We start from the raw sequence: 14,996 nt of genomic DNA, 5'->3' as shown, positions 1-14,996 counted from the left end.
CCCTGCACTCCTGGGAATTTGAGTGGGCCATTGACATGAATGGGTCATCAACTTGAAGAAGAGGACAATGTCATTTGAAAGGAAATCACTTCATATTGTAGTACCGTTGGACCTTGCAGAAGGGGCACGCTACACTGAATCAATCCGTGATTATGAGGAAAGTGAGGATGAACTGGATAAAATCTATAAAATAACAGTGCGAGACTAGGACTAGATCAATTTGATGGAATATGGATAAATTGCATGGGACTAGGAGAGTTCTTGCACCTCTGATTCAGATGAATAGTTGGAGCATTGGCATAATCGTTTGCATGAAGTATCTACACTGCGCTGCAATATGATGACGAAATTGTTGCGTTGTATCTCATCGGAGGTAAGGAACTTACCTTATTATGATGGTTTGACTGACATGGAAAATATTTTGGATGCATTTTAGCGTGAAGTCCCTGAGGATCACCACTTGCAAGCATTAGATTTGGCACTACACACTACACCCGCACGATGGTGGGGTACGCACAAGGACATATTTGATGGATGGAAGGATTACAGAAGAATGATGAGGTTACAGTTTTGATGTCCTAACACTAGATAGACTGAGAAATATAGCGGGATGGGTGATCCGCTCGACCACTTAGCAAAATGGACTAAAGCATGGGGGACAGAACCATAGCCGGAGTGGGTACACATATTCTTCCATACTTTGGACACAATTCCCATGAATTGTTACTTGGAAACGGAGCTCCGCCATGGCACCGTGGAGTGGGATATATTGAGGGAAGGGTTTGTATTGACCTTCAATTTTGAAGACGTCTTTGCAAGCATCAATGAAGCCCTACAGGAGGTTAAGGCAATTATCTTTAGAACGATGCAAGAACCTATGGAGTGGGTCCAACCAGATTGGAGCACCTAGCTGTGCCATACGCTGGCACACTATAATGTGGCCGCTGAAGAGGAAGATGAAGATCCAAGAAATATTAACATTCCAGAGGCAGAAGGGCATCGCAAAGTTGAGGGCCCGCAAATAGACAACCCAGACATCATCGCGCCATTGAAGACAAAGTAGGAAAACATTGGTACTAAAGCAAAACCGAAGTTTTCAAATATTGGAGATTATTAGGATGACGCTACTGTGGATAATGTTGATGAGTTACTCTGAGAGTACCAGGATCTATTCCATACCAATTTTTCATATTTGAAGGGCATAATAGGAGATTTGGGCGTTATCAAAATCACTCTAAATCTGGGCACAAAGCCTATTAAACAGAAGTCGTATCGCCTTAATCCTAAATACAAGGAAAAGGTTCGCCTAGAGCTTGATCAGATGCTAGAAGTAGGCATCATAGAACTAGTTGAAGAATCTAATTGGGTGAGCCCAATGGTGCTTCAAGAGAAGAAGCAGAAAGGCGAGATAAGGATTTGCATAGATCTGCGAAATATTAATGATGCATGTGTCTATGATCCATTCCCGACATTATTTATCAATCAAGTATTAGACAATGTTGGAGGGCAGGAGGCATACTCATTCATTGATGGGTTTTCGAGGTATCATCAGATTAAGATTGCGCCTGAGGATAGGAGAAAAACGACCTTCACTATAGAATGGGGTTGTTTTCAATACACTGTGATGCCATTTGGACTCAAGAATGCGCCTGCAATATTTTCTCACATAGTCATCACAGCATTCAAGGAGTTCATTCATAAGTTCTTGGAAGTATACTTTGATGACTGGATAGTGTTCAGACTAGTAAAGCACCATGTAGCAAGTCTGCGCTTGATGTTAGATATGTGTCGCAGATACTAGATCGCGCTGAATTTGAAGAAATGCATCTTCTATGTCCCCTTTGGAATATTGCTAGGTCGCGTGGTGTGAAAGCAACAAATTATGGTGGACCATGAAAATATTGTAGTGATTGTGAATTTAGAGGCCCCAAGGAACATGAAGTAGTTGCACGCAACGCTAGGACATACGGGATATTACAGAAAATTTATCAAAGCATATGATCAAATTACCATGCCCATGGAGAAACTGTTGAAGAAGGACACAACATTCTGATGGGATGAAGAATGTCAGCGCAACTTATATGTATTGAAAGAAAAGATGGTCATTGTGCTGACCTTAAAATTTCCAGATTGGAAAAAGGAATTTCACGTACATGTGGATGCCTCTTGCATTGCGTTGGGTGCAGTGTTAACGCAAGCCAGTGAAGGAGAAATGGATCATCTTATAGCCTTCACGAGTAGGAAATTATTGAAGGTCGAGAAGAATTACTCAACGACTAAGCAAGAAGCATTGACCATGGTGTATGCACTGCAGAAGTTCATGCACTATCTGTTAGGAGGGAATTTAAAGATGTCCATAGATCATTCTGCCTTGAAATACCTAGTCAATAACCCTATGTTGGGGGGGAAGATATGCAGATGGTTGCTACTATTCTAGGAGTATCAATTTGAAGTAATTGTGAATCCAGGGAGATTAAATGCGGGACCTGACCACCTGTCGCGGATCGAAATAGGAGAGGAGCCTAATAATATGGAGGAAGGGTTGCCAGATGCATAGCTCTATGCGGTGTGTGTAGCATATAACCATTTTGCAGATATCATTCATTTCTTGAGTACAGGGATGACATCGGAAGGGCATACAAGTCAACAAAAGAAGGAACTCATAGTGCATGTGGCATATTTCTTAGTTATTGCGAGACATCTTCATAAGATGGGTGTTGCGAAGATATGTGAGATTTTGAGAGGGATAGCATTCTCGTTGAAGCTCATGGAGGGGCTGTGAGAGGACATTATGCAAGAAAGGCAACTACACAGAAGATTTTGCGCGCAGGGCTATGGTGGCCAATGCTAGACAAGGATTCCAAAGCATATTGTAAGGCATGTGATGCATGTCAAAGAATGGGAAAACCATCGCGAAGAGATGAATTGCAATTACAACCTCAAGTATCATTGCGGCCATTTAAAAAAATGGGCGATTGATTTTGTTGGGCCAATTCAGTGCCCAGTGAAGAAAAATGGTGCGTGCTATATCATCACTGCGATAGAATACATAATCAGATGGACAAAAGCACAACCAGTGAAGGATTTTACGGGGGCTACAACAAAAAAGTTTTTGTTTGAGTATGTCTTAACCAGATTTGGCTGCCTGAAAGTGTTAATGAGCGATAGAGGTACGCACTTTTTGAACAAAACAATTAGCACATTAACAGAAGAATTCTAGGTCTACCATTAGAAGAGTACACCATATCACCCATAGGCCAATGGAACTGTTGATGCCTTCAACAAGAGTTTGGAGAATGTGTTGACAAAGACCTGCAACGTGCAACAAAATGATTGGGATGTGTGTGTACCTGTAGTACTATGGGCTTATAGGACTATGTGCAATAAGCTGACAGGAAAAACGTCATTCAGATTGGTCTATGGTGTAGAAGTTGTAGTGCCAATGGAGTATATTATGCCTAGTCTATGCATAGCATCTCTCACAGGTATGGCAGATCACGAGGTCTTGGAGGAATGGCTCGTGCAGCTGATGGAGCTTGAAGAGGGCCGATTCTTGGTAAGATTCCATCGGCAAGTACAGAAGGAACGTGAAAAGCATGCCACGATTGCCACATCAAGCTTTGCATGTTCAAGGTAAACGATCTTGTCTTATTATATGATAGTAAGTTCACTAAATTTCTGGGTAAATTCCAAATGCATTGACTAGGGCCATATATTATCAAAGAAATTACAGATAGAGGTGCGGTTAAGCTCGTGAAGTTGAATGGAGAACATTTTCCTGGAAGAGTGAATGGAAGCCGATTGAAGTTGTATACAGGGGATATTTCACAATGACTATATGGTAGCAAGACAGTCTTAGTGCTCCAATAAATTGCAAGGGAGCGCGGGACTATAAACTACACTGTCAGGTTTGGAGGACTATGCAGCAGGTGGGCTGCGTGGAAGATAATGAAGAAGAAATCCAGGGAGATGCGTGCAGGAAGTTGCGCCATCGAAGAAGGTTCCACACAGCACAACAAAAAAGTGACTGTTGGAGTCACTGTTCATGACTTGACAACTAGGAGATGATTAAGCGGAGTGGGCTGGCAGAATTTAAGGAAAAAATCTTTGAAGATCTGCCGCCAAAACAAAATTAATTATCAGAACTCGGGGGCAATCGTATTTGAATTCAAAAACCCCTATAAATTATGTGTGCCGGTCCAATAGAGAATACTTTGTGCTCTCATAATTTCTAGTGAGATTTGTTGTCTGTCGCCTATGAACCGATTGTATTGGGAGGATTTAGTTGCGAGCCCTGCATTTGCTAAGTTGTCTGAGTTAAATCAGAAGTTCATTCTAGAAAAAATTCTTGGACCAAGCCCTGTAGAAACCGTGAGTACTGGTGGTGATGTTGCCTCTGAAGGAGTTGCCCCAGAAGTTGTGAGTATGGAAGCTCCGGCTCCTGTGCCTATGACTTCGAGATCGCCTAGGAAGAAGCCTACCCCTGCTATAGAAACCCAAACAACTAAGCCAAAGAAGGACAAGAAGAAGAAGCAAGTACCAATGTGCAAATCACCAAGAAAGCATTACGCAGCACAAGAAAAACAAAAGAAAGACAAGTAGCTAGAGAAAGTCGTGGACCCGGAGGAGGAAGAAAGCCAGGGGACATAAGACATAAATGCTAAAGGAGTGGAGCCTATCATGAAGCTACCCAACTATATCCCTTTACGGAAGGGAAAGGCGAAGGTCACAAAGGACCCAGATTCAGAGAAGTTTACCATTTCCATGCCCCTACTACCTGAGAAGGTTCCCTTTGAAGGTCTGTGGCTTGCACGGATCCTACTACTGAAAATGGAGGATTGGGATCTCGCAGATCATGCTAGGTTTCCATGCTTAGTGACAGATAAGTACATGAAGCACGTCTACTACGCGGATTCAGGTGTTACCACATTAGAGATGGTGGAATGGGTCCACGGTGTCGAGAACTCGAGGTTACTTAATTTGTTATGGGTTCCCCATTATCACCACACCCCAATTAACACAATCTGTGTGCGCTAGCTACTCACTTTGGTGAACGATGGGTGTTTATGGCTAGGAGGGCCTATCCCCATCACTGACATGCTAATCCATAGAATCACGCACCTTCCATATGAAGGATTGAATCTGGCCAAGGAGTTTGGCAGAAAGATGAGGGAAAAGGACCTTGCAAAAAGAATGAAGAAATATTTTAACCTCATGAAGAACTCGCGAGGGTATTCCATTTTGTCGATATTAGACCCCGCGGTTCAAATAGCCACGCAAATCTTAGCAAGGAAGGTGATGAGGAAATTTCGTACAAATGAAGTTCCAGCGCTTGTAGTTTCCTTGGCTGCCCAACGTGTGAAGGGCATACAACTCAACTGGTCCAGATACCTCTGTGAGGAATTCCTGGAAAACCGCTGCGAAGCCCATGTCGAAATTGATCTGTTTCACTACGCCTGGTTGATGTTGTCCATTGTACTGGTCGTGTGGGAAATTTCATAGGATAGCCATTTTCCTCCACTTGAAGAAGGATTACTGGAAGCAGCGCAGTTTGCTTCCTTATGGGCTACAAAGGACCCCACGCGGATCACATAGATAAAGATATTTTGGGTCCTTATGGAATCAAGTCTCTGCATGGCCATTAACCAATGTCCAAGGTTGTCCCCAACCTTGTACATGCAGTTGTCATCCTACGTAGCATTCAAGGTTGACTTCCATAGAGTATACATTCAAGCGCAGAAGGATCCATAGTAGAAATAACATGACTTGCCATATCTGGTGATGGAGACAGATGTGCAGGAGGTCATCGCAAGGTGGCCTGCAGAGTGGCACAACCCTCAGAATTAGATGCCAAAAGAAGCAAAGGCACGGAAGTTCTGCAACGCAGAAGAGAAAGGAGGCAGCTAAGCAAGCTTCATGCACACTTGTCGAGCAGAAAAAGAACGATGTCATAGAGAAGGCTCGAGTGGAGCAAGAGCGCGCTACCGAGGAATAGGTAGAACAAGAATGCGCAAGTCACCTTTGCGAGAGATAGAGGAGGAAGAAATCTCAGAGCAAGGCGATGGAGGAGATGAGTGGTAGAGCACCCCATTTATTCTGAAGAAATGTGACAAGGAGCAATCGGAAGGTACATGGAAGAAGTAGAAATCAGAGAAGTCGTAGGGTGATCCCATGGTCTTAGTGGAGGGAGATCTCGATGAGATCGGGGATAAAATTAGGGATACCATGATTGAAGTTCTATAATAGTTCAAGCAACAATATATGCAGACGCTAGGGAGCATCCGATAGGATCTACACGAGCTGCAGATCTAGACAAGTAGAATACAGGTGGGTGTCGGTCAAGCAAGTGCAAAATAAGCGAGCCTACCACCCGGGACAAGCCAAGTAGCCGAGTTGGTAAGGACCCTAAACCTTCAAACTATTGCATTTCTAGATGGGTCCCTTCACGCAAAGTCAGTCGACGATCACATCATCCTGAGCACAATGAATAACATCATCTTGAACATAGTAGCATTCCCCAATGAGATCATCCACACGCTGCATGTAGGAGTGAGAGAGGAATTGAGACCTCGGGAGCAGTGCGCTCTCAACCTCATCAATGGGTACAGAGTGAACAACGAGTAGATGTTCGTTGAGAAGATGCAGGCTTTAAAAGAAAAAGAGACGTTGTAGGCGCAAAGTTCACAACTAGAGACAATAGTCACAAAGGCATGCAGGACAATGTCTGAGCTTCATATCCCTAAGGATGCACAACTAGAAGAAAAGATTAGAAAATTAGCCACTGGTGTGCGCAAAGCCAAAGCAGAGGTTGGCCAAGTTCAGTTTGAACTCAATATGAAGATCACAAAGCTGTAGTTAAAGTTGCAGCCCACGACTCTGCCTGAGGTCCAGGAGTAGCACAGAGATGCGATAAAAGAAGGAATGACCACCTTGGACGCCACAATCGTTGGATGGCTCGGAATTATTTGAGCAAAAAATGGAGTTGATGAGAAATCTGCAGGAGGATCCAAACCTACAGACACTGAATACATAAGGGAGCTGCAACAACAATATGACGAGGTCAGGGCAACCACATGCTCCATTGCACCAGCGCAACACCTAGCTAAATTACAGGAGGGAAAGCAGCTCTTAGTGTAGGTAGATGCGGCACAAAAGAAGGAATCCTTGCTAAAGGCCAAGTTGTAGCCATGGTTGGAAGAGGCTTACCAAGTCACCACAACCATCGAAGATAAGCTTAAAGGCTTGTAGTAGACACAACAGACAATGACGCTGACTGCAGAGGGACCATGCATAGAAAATTTAGTCAAGGAAGTCAACTAGGCAGCTACGCAGAGCATTATCGAGGTTGCAGTAATCTAGGTAGAGCTAGGGGATATTCGCATCAAGATCACAACGCCAGAAGAGTGACTCGAGGGCTAGTCATGATCTTTGTGTTGGGGGCCTGTTGGGATGGGGTCCCTTGGGTCAGTCTTGGGGTTAAAGTAACCCAAGTTTTGATATATTTTTGTAAGTAATGTAAAGTCTCCGTGATTTGGGGATGTGTGGCGTGTAGATTATTAGGAGTCCAAGGGGTTTTAGCCCCTTGTTTATGTAAAGTTTTAGTGGGTTTTGAGATCCACCCATGATCCGTGGACCATGGGATTATATGAAAAAGGGTATAAATAGGTGTGTCTTAGAGATTCTAAGGCATGTCTATGTAGAGATTGAAAGTAATGGGTCAATAGAAGAGCAACAATAACACAAAGAAGTGGGTCATACAGGAGAAGAAAGGCTTTGTAGCTGAGTGTGCAAAGGCCTAGGTAGAGTCCGCAATTAGGTGCGCAGATCCCTGCAGCTGAGTGTGCAGGGTAGTTTTGAGTCTATAAATCTAAACTGAAGATCAATAAAGAAAGTTACCAAAGAATTCCTGTGTATATTTGTTTATCTCTGTTTACTTTTATTTATGATATATGTTATTGGTGAATAATCTGTTTATGAAATATTGATCTAATGATGCGCTATTCTCTTGAATAAGTCTTTATAAATGTATGCAATGCATGTTAAGTACTTTCGCAAAGACTGTGATGAATTCTATTATGTTTGCTAAATAAATTAATTAGATCTGCACGAATGCTCATTAAGGGGTGCTCTCTGATGCGTCTAAGTGGATAAATCAACTGTTAAGGGTCCGCAAAGGCTGATCGTAGACCTTTGCAAAGGTCTGAAGACTGTTTTAATATAGTTGCAGTACCGACCCCTAAGGGCTTATCGATCTGTACGAAGGCATATCTAGGGCGCTAAAAGACATCACACTCGTCTCTAGATGCAGAAACTTGGTTCTAACATCCCCCCATACTAATTCGGGTAACACTACAGCCTGCGCTACGCAGGTTGCTGCCAAAAGGGCCAGTAGTGTAAGTATTTGTTGGTTGGTGCAACTAACTCTGAACCTGGATCAGGACCCCCTAAGCCAACAAGGTGCCAATAGGTGCCAAGTGCCAAGTGTAAGTGCATTCTAAGTGCCAAATCTTCCTCTGTTGCTTCTCATCTACGTTCCCATAATTGATCTCAAATAACTGTAATATTAATTTAACCATGCCAAAGTATACCAAGTCATCTCAACGCATGCTAAGACTTGCAAAGTGCCAACAAGTGCCAAGTTCCAATGCGTGTTAGGGAGTGTGATGCATGCTATGAAGTGGCATAGCATGTCAAAGAGTGCTAAGGTGTGCTAGAGAGTGCCAATGCATGCTGAGGAGTGTTAGGGAGTGCAAGGACAACACAAAGGAACACTAGGTCAAAATGCATGGAAGTGAATGAAAATGAGGGAGTGTCAATGAGTGCTAGTTGTCATGCCAAGGAGGGAGTGACAAGGTATGCTAAGCACGGGTAAGGCATGCCAGGGAATATCAGGGCATGTCAAGAAGTGCTAGAGTGTGCTAGGTAGTTCTGGGGTATGCTAACATGTTCCAAATAGTGCCAAGGCATGCCAAGACATGTCAGGTGCTAAGACATGCTAGGATGTGTAGGGTGCCAGAGTATGCCAATATGTGTCAAGGAGTTTCAAGGCAACAAAAGGAATAACCAAGCTAAAATTAAAGGAAATGAACACATAAGAGGGTTAATAAGTTAGGAATTTATCTTTTTCAAAAGGTGCATGTTAGACACACTAATAATATATTCCAATACATGCCAAGTGCCAATGTGTGCCAAGTGCTAATGTATGTCAATGAAATATTATGCCAAGGTGTTCCAGGGCATTCTAGGGACTAAATGGCATGCCAACACATGCTAGGGCAGTTCTATGTTATGCTAGGGAATGCCAACATGTGCTTTGGTATCCTACTCATGGCAAGATGTTCTAGGTACAAAGATGCTACAGGTACAAAGATGTTCCAAGACATGCAAGGTGCCAAGGAATGTTAGTGCGTTCTAAAGCATGTTAAGGTGTTCCATGAGTGTTGAGGAGTGCTAGGTCTCTCTCATTAATATAATTTACAGAGCTTGATTATGTATTAAATAATATAATTCCTACACACATTAGTGGAACTTTATCTAAAGGGAATTTGCTAGATAATAAACCTAATAGAGATTAATCATGTGTTCACTCATAGGAAAACTATATTCTTATGACTTGAGGGAAATGATACACATTAATTACTTCTTAACAAATTGACTGACTCTAACCACTATGGCCTTGGACACATAATGAAAAGGACTCCACAACAATGGTCTTAAATCATTATCTTTTGACAAAATATATAGTAACAAGTACATAGCGTCATCAAAAACTCATTAGAATGATCAATGATGACGAACATTTTTTTACCGTCATCAAAAGTAACCAAAAAGAGCATTAGTGAGGGTCAATAAAATATCGTCACTAGAAGTGTCACCAAAGAGAGAATTAGTGATGGGACTTTAACGACCCTGACCAAAAGTGTCACCAAAGAGAGAATTAGTGACGGGTCTTTAACGACCCTCACCAAAAGTGTCATTGAAAATGACTTTGGTGACAAACCTTAAAGGACCATCACTATATGCACTTACAACAACACTTTTTAAAGGAATGACACCATATACGACATTGATGACGAACCTTTTAAGGTCCATCACAGGCATGACCCTCACCAATGACCTTTTTTCTTGTAGTGTATATAAGAAAAATCTAGGTTCAGAAAATCTCATGCTTTAGACCTTCTCATCAATGGTAGATAATTTATACTCTAAGTATCATGTGTGAATCTATGAAAGCATTAGACCTAAGTTGTGTTTGTTTGAGACAAGAAATGTGTGACACTGGCATACCCAAGATATCATGTAATCAATCGAGCATAGGTGATACAATGTTCACATTAAGGTGCATTTTCTGAATAATTTGTAATAATGGCTAGGAAGAAAATAGGTAAAGACCCTAGGAGAATGCCCCTGGTTCTTGGAAGTTGTATCTGTTTCAAGATGAGAAACATGTATGACACTGGCATACCCAAGAGAGTATGTAGTCAACCGAGCATGGGTGATAAAAAATTTACATTAAAATACTTTTTCTCAATAACCTGCCATAATGGCCAAGAAAGAAATTGACAAAGACCCCAAGAGCATGTCCATGGTTGTTGGAATGTAAAATATTGGTCATGCTTTTCATGCCCATGTAACATCAGGTGGCATAATTGACGTGACTCGACATGATATGCATTAATCATGGTTATTTGGGAAAACCACTTTGAAATCATATTCAAATGGAAGTTATACTGGTTTGACAACATATGAATCATTAAACCTAGGAAAAAATGAATAATGTAAAATAGTTTTCTCAGTCATCTGAAGACATTTTTATTTCATGGTCTGATAGAACATTTGGCTCTGGAGAACTGAAGGTCATCCATTCACTTATATGGATTCCCACAGGAACAACCACAATTCATAGATAATACATACTCATCAAGGAACTCACAATTAATAATTATACAAGGGTTATGATAGAAGTCTTGTTAGTTTTGAGATGACAAAACTAGTTGCTTGTGTATGTTGACTTTGGAAATTTGAATTTCAGGACTCGTGTTAAAGAATATTCCTTCTTACTCTTTGGAAATTTGAATTTCAAGACTCGTGTTAAAGAAGATTCCTTCTTACTCTTGTTTTTTTCTGAGACAGGTGCATTTTTCGGGTTTTTCTTGATCATATAGTTTGAGAATCTTTTCATAATATGAGCATGTGAGTAGTCAGCCAATACACAATGTGTCATTTGCTTTGTTGTGCTGGTGCAGAAGAAGAAATCTTTGTCCCACCTGATAACCATTATCAAAATCAAGGGGCTCATAATGCATATGGTAAGATGATAGTTGCATTGGATATTATTGAGCAATATGTTCATTGCATAGGATGTTTAACAATACATCATCATCAAAATCATATGAAGTCCAACCTATTTTTGGACATTGCTAAAAATGTATGTGGGAAAATTGTTGATAATAGGCATGAGAGTAAGTTGAAATCATTAAGTCCTTATGATGGTTATCTTGGCATTTTACTTGCAGATTACTTGCATGTCTACAGGAGGAAAAGAAAATAACCATATTTGTATTTAGCTTCCCACCTGATAAAGGAAATGTTGGCACTACAACCTACCTCAATGTATTCTCTTCAATTTTCAGTGTATTACAAGAACTAAAGACAGATGGATATAATGTAGAAGGTTTGCCAGATACTTCTGAAGCACTGATTGAAGACACAATTCATGCCAAAGAAGTTAAGTTCAACATCCCAAATCTTAATATTGCTTACAAAATGAATGTGAGAGAGTACCAACAACTAACACCTTATGCTAAGGCTTTGGAAGAAAATTGGGGCAAGCCTCCAGGGAACCTTCATTATGATGGGGAGAACCTGCTTGTATATGGAAAATAATTTGGCAATGTTTTCATTGGAGTGCAACCAACTTTCATATATGAAGGTGATCAAATGAGGCTTATTTTCACAAAGTCAGCAAGTCCACACCATGGATTTGCTGCTTATTACTCATTTTTGGATAAAATATTTAAGGTTGATGATGTCTTCCATTTTGAAACTCATGGATCCTTGGAATTTATGCCTGGCAAGCAAGTGGGTATGAGTGATGTTTGTTACCCAGACAATTTTGTTACCTATATGGATTTGAAGAGAGTTCTTTGCCATTTTTCTTGTGCACTATATTCAGAATATCAAAGGAATTTGGTGGTGGGGTCTTTTCAGTTGCAGCTATAGTCATGAGTGATCTTATTCACAAAGATCCAACTTACTATTTTGTTCTAGATGATGCTTGTCTGCCTAATTCTTTTTTGGATGCCATCATGGTTGGTTTCCTCCCTTCTACAGATGCAGTAGCTTGTATACAACAATGCTTGGATGCTTTGTGCCTTAATAAACTTGGTATTCAAGCTATTAATGATCGTGGTGCTCTAAGATGTTTTGTGAAATGTTTTACATCAAAAACCTACTTACTGGCTTTTGGCAGGTGACACTCCTGGGTCCTTATCATTTTCCTTGGATGAGCTTATGTGACATTCTACTTCTTTGAGGGGTCTTAGGGTGGATGTATTAATTGAAATCTTAAATACTATTGCAAAACTTGGATCTAGTGATGAATTGTCTTCCCTGCTACAAGAATCTACCAACTCTTCTATGCCTGTTCCCATGGAGACTGATTTAGAACATAAAATAGTTAGTTTAGTGGATGGAGATGAATCATCAAGGGAAACATTTGAGTTAGGGGGTTGATAATTCCGCTAAAAAATTGTCTTCAAACATAGAATCCTTTTTCCATATTGTATAAGCAATGTTACACGTCTCTTGGAGAATAATTTTCATAACATAGATACATATGGGGGGTTTTGCTGAGAAAAAGGGTATAGAGGTCATGCTACAACTGTTTGGTTTACCCCTCTTAACATTATCATTTGTAAGTGGCCAACTTATGGTTGTTTCATTTAATAAATTTTCATCGTAGCACTCATCTCCTCTCACAAGGGTTGTTTGTGCTACTCGGAGAGAACACATGAAACCTGTAATTGGATTCATGGATTTGTTGGTTGGAACAAAGTTGGAAGATATTGAAGTAGCACAACACATGAGAATTTTTAGATGCCTTTCAAGTCTAGATGGTGTTTATCCTTTTCAACACATCTTACTGATGCCATGCAAGCATTACAACTATATGGAAGAATGAACCAATTGTCAATGCCTAGTTCTAAGCCCAAAGATCAACTAATCTTCTAGAATAATTTGCCACTCTTAATTATGTTGGGGATGTTGATATTAAGTTTCCTACCGTGGATCAAAAGTTAGGTGAAAAACTACCAGAGACTGCTTCAAATTCTTACTTGTCAATAGTTGGATTTGAACAATGCATTCCTTTGAGTACTTCTAAAACATGGTGGGGTGAGACGAGTTTGAATAGATATTGTAATAAAGTTGAGGCATCTATTTATGCCTTTGGACAAGCAAGTAATTTAGCAGATGACTTGTCTCATGATCCATTTCCCTGATGGTTAACAGTGATATGGGTGTGTCTCAATGTGACATTGCACATTATTTCAGCAAGAGCTTGATTGATCATGATATTATGACCCAATTTTATCCAATTTTTGGTATCTTGTCAAGTTCCAGATTTGTTTAAGAGTTTGCATGTTCTAATTATATGGCCTTACTTGTTAGTACTAGATACTTGATGGAATTGATTAAAAATAAGATTCATCAAACCATGGTATTAGTAAAGGCTTATTTCAAGAGACAATAAATCCCAAAATAGGAACATGTCACCTAAATGAAAACTCTAATAGGGATTCCCCCATGCATTTAAATATTATGGAAGCTCCTTTCACGCATGTCAACATCCAAGATCATTTAGACATGGGAACTAAATGTGAAATAAAATAAAACTTGTTTGTATTCTGTAAGAAATGGCTATTTTTGCTTGGAATGGATCTAGTTATCCAATGAATATTATTCAAAAGGACCTTTTTGAGAAGGCCTTAAGTATATTCATTACAACATAAATAATTTTTCTTATTCAAGCTAAACATATCAAATTGAGCCTAAGAGAGATGTACAATATTTTCCATGTAAATCAGAACAAAATTTCTCTTCAAGCATTTGGACACTCCCAAATAGATCGATTCCTCTTAAGAGCCCTCAACATGGTATTGTGTGGAGAACTAGTGTAGGCCAAGCAGTGATGCTTAAAGGCCATAGTTGTCTCCAATTTAGGGTTTGTGGGGAACTTTACCCATAGTGCATTGGACAAGTGAAAGAAGCAACACAATATAAAATTTATAAATTGTAGCTTTGAGAATTCTCTCTTCTAACATTTCCAATTCACAAACTCAACTTCACAATCCAAAATCAATAACTAAACTATAGCCAATGCTTGAGTTCATTCATCAACATGTAACATGTAACTATTGCATGCAACAAGGCCACCATGTGACTACAACAATAGTAATGAGAACTAAGTGTACACATAGATTCCATGATTATAGTCAACTTCAAAAATTGATCATGTCTATGGATCACTGAAACGTGGATTCATGTATATGGAAATACACAATCCACTCTGAGATAATGACATCAAATTTTCAAGAAACATGACATCCTCCATAGATCCTTCATTTCCATCAACAATGTGGCTAACACCATTTCTGATTACATGTGGACATACATGTTCTAACATTTTGGTTGCTTCAATAACATAAACTTTCCTTGCACTAGCTTGTGCATACTAGATTTCCAAATTACCACTTCCTATGCCTACATCCAAAATAGTATTGCCTTCAAAGTGGTTCATGTTCTCAAATATAGTTGTGTAATAATCATACATCCTCATGTGTCACATTTGGGAAAAGAGTTGTAGGGAATCCACAATTCCCTCGCTGCCCATGTCTTTCCTTGTACCAAATCACTAACATTCGTGCATAGCCTTTACTAAATAGCAGAGCTTTTCTCTCTTCAACATCTCATAATTATAATGAACAATTTCCTCA

Source organism: Pinus tabuliformis, chromosome 6, assembly GCF_031772625.1.
Source record: "Pinus tabuliformis cultivar Carrire ecotype Pingquan chromosome 6, CPIR1, whole genome shotgun sequence".
Taxonomy (NCBI): domain Eukaryota; kingdom Viridiplantae; phylum Streptophyta; class Pinopsida; order Pinales; family Pinaceae; genus Pinus; species Pinus tabuliformis.
The sequence above is the reverse complement of the archived record's forward strand: the minus strand, read 5'-3'. Positions refer to the sequence as shown.